Genomic DNA, 2,930 nt, shown 5'->3' with positions numbered 1-2,930 from the left:
AGGTTTTCATCATATGTTAAAGTCAAATTAAAACTGTCAGTAAACCAAGAACAAACCTTTCATCCAATCCATAAATGCCACAATGACTGAACGAAGTGTTCCTAGTGTTCCGAAGTGTTCCTTAGTTTCTATTCGCTCACACTAAGGCGTGCTCGTGATTTTCTTGTAGGCAGGACCTACCGCTGTCCTCAGGTAGCGATCCCGTAGCCTCCAGAATGTTCTGGAATCTTCCAGGTGAACCAGCAGCCGCAACTAGGCAGACAAACTGACTTTTATCTTTTGTTTAATAATTGTACTATAAACTAAACATGTTTCCACTAGTTAGCAGCCTATAATCAATTACTACTTAAAAATGTATAAATTAAAACTGTAAAACAAACAGAAAGTAAACAAAGCTCAATAAATGATTACCAAAGTAAAACAGGAAATCACAGCTGAGGGAACAGATAATCAGAGTATTTTATTGTTCCCCAGGGGAAATGATGTAAACAGCTATATCCAGAAAATGAAAAGAAGAGTAATTATGCAAAAGCATGAATTTTTGCATAAGTATTTCCTAATTTGGTCAAATTTGCCTGATGATGGACATATTCATTGAAACTTTAGGGATCTAAATACTGGGAACCAAGTGCTTTAAACAAGTTCTGTGTTTTTATAAGATAAGACTTTATTGACCCCACAGCAGGAAAATTTGTGCATTACCTCAGCTCAGGTACAGATATCAGAAGAAAATAGAAATAAAATACAAACAAATACAAAATATTAAGATAATACAGTATATGAAACGATAGCATAAATAGTATGAGATTCCACAGACAGAAGTTTGTGGAAACGCAAGAAATAAATTTAACCTTTCTTCTTCCTCTCTTCTTCAACTACTATTATTATGTAAGTAATAGATATTTATAAGTATATACATGTACATGCACACACTAATATACATATGTATACATATACATATACCTGCTCAGGCAACACGTCCATACATATAATAGGTGCATTATGCATGGAGAGGTGACCGTGGATGTCCACAAAGTCCAGTGACTCATAACATCGTGATTGAGGAGTTAAAGAGTCTAACTGCTGTCGAGATGAATGATCTGCAAAAGCGCTCCATCCTGCAGCGAGGGTGTTTCAGTCTCTGACTAAAGGAGCTGCTCAGCACACTCACAGAGGGGGATGTGGGTTATTCATGATGGATGTCAGCTTTACTAACTTCCTCCTCTCACCAACAGCCTCCACAGACAGACAGCTTAGCATGGAGCTAGACCTCTGCACCAGTTTATCAGTTTCGCTCCTGTCCCTGTCGACGCATCCACTCCCACAGCAAGTCACTGGATAGAAAAAGGCAGATGCTACCACAGTGTCACAGAATGTCCTTAACAGAGTCCTGCAGACTCCAAAGGACCTCAGTCTCCTCAGTGGGTAGTGTCGACTCTGCCCCTTCTTATACAGGACGTCTGTATAAGAACTCTTGAGCCACGATGACCCTGCAGATGCCTTTGTGTCAAAGCTGAGGCTAAAACAGAAAAACGATTTTATAAAAATATTTGCAGTAGATCAAAACCGAAAGAAAACCATTAATCAACAAATGAACATTACCTGATGCTGCTGAATTGAAGCAGAGCAAATTACAGAGGTTTTATTAGAGACACACCTTAGCGTTTTGCAATTTTGCATAATGTTAAAAAGTTTAAATTATTTTAGTAGCCTATTGAACGGCAGAAATTAGGTTTTCTTTTCGGAAGTATTTAAAAAGGAAAAAACAGCGGCTGACAGCGCTGTAAACAACCGAGGTCTTATGCATAACTTGTCACGGTTCGCTTGAGGACTCACACGCAGGACTCAGAGGCACAGTCAGTATTTATTACAGTTCCACCAGGTGTATATACAAACAGTGCAGGGGATAGTGCTATATACAAAGCGGTGACAGGGAAAAGGCTCCGGGGAAATCCAGGTAGGGAAAAGACACTTGCTCCTCTTCTGACTCTCTCTCCAAACACTCACACAAAAAGGGAATCCGCTCGGGGAATGCAGGGTCGGGTCCAGGGGATCTATGTACAGAAGGAAACACACGTTAGAGGTTTTGCACAGGGAAGCAAAAGAGAACTTGCTCAGAGCCGGGCTGCACTGACGCGAGTCACACACAACGATCCAGCGATGAGTAGAAGCCACTCCCTGGCTTAAATGCTGGCTGCGCTGATGAGGCCCAGGTGTTTCCTCTTCAGAGGGGCGTGGGCCGAGGGCGTGAACCCACCATGAGTTCCGCCCTGGCGAGAGAAATGCTCAAGTAACTATGTAACACGTACGTAATCCAATTCCACAACACAGTGTGATGGGAAATCAGCTGTGTTTTTCTGCCCATTTTATTTCGAATCTGGCGCGAACCGGTGAACCAGTCCCTGAATCAGTCACGTGGTACGGACTGCCCGCGAGGCCTCGAACGTCACTGCATACGTAATCAAGGCAAGCCTCGATACGCGCTTCACAAAAACGCCCCCGAGATTACCCGACACACGATTCGACGCTTCGACACACAGGACACATCACTACTAGCAACCATGGCCGGAGCCGAAGAGATGAATAAGTATCGCTCACCTCTGGTGTCCAGATACGACAGCAAAGAAATGAGCTACAACTTCAGCGACAAAACATGAACACTTCCTAAGTTTCATTTACTTATTTCAATGTCTCCCTACAAATGTTCCTAGAAGTTTCTTCAAAGAGCTTAACAAAGTCATAACTTCTTTTATATGGCAAAAGAAAAATCCAAGAGTCAAACACTCCTCACTACAGGCCCCATATTCAAGGGGAGGACTTAATTTACCAAACTTTAGGAACTATTATCTTGCCTCCCAGTACCGATCAATTTGGATCTGGCTACATGCAGAGAGGAGTGAGGTTCGATGGGTTCCAATAGAACAACATGA

The 2,930-nt window shown here is 42.2% G+C and overlaps 1 long non-coding RNA gene across 1 annotated transcript; it reads right to left on the bottom strand.

Moving 5' to 3' along the window:
- Positions 1 to 1,845: 1,845 nt before the first annotated feature.
- LOC121812572 lies at positions 1,846 to 2,645 on the bottom strand. The gene is made up of 2 exons (XR_006053166.1): positions 2,136 to 2,645; positions 1,846 to 2,054 (listed from the first exon to the last, which is right to left on the bottom strand). It is a non-coding gene; the product is annotated as an uncharacterized LOC121812572 (long non-coding RNA).
- Positions 2,646 to 2,930: the final 285 nt, after the last annotated feature.

The sequence above is a fragment of the Haplochromis burtoni genome, unplaced genomic scaffold, assembly GCF_018398535.1.
Source record: "Haplochromis burtoni strain Fernald_Lab_line unplaced genomic scaffold, NCSU_Asbu1 Contig_660, whole genome shotgun sequence".
NCBI lineage: Eukaryota > Metazoa > Chordata > Actinopteri > Cichliformes > Cichlidae > Haplochromis > Haplochromis burtoni.
Note: the sequence above shows the minus strand (reverse complement) of the source record. Positions and strands in the feature narration are given on the sequence as shown.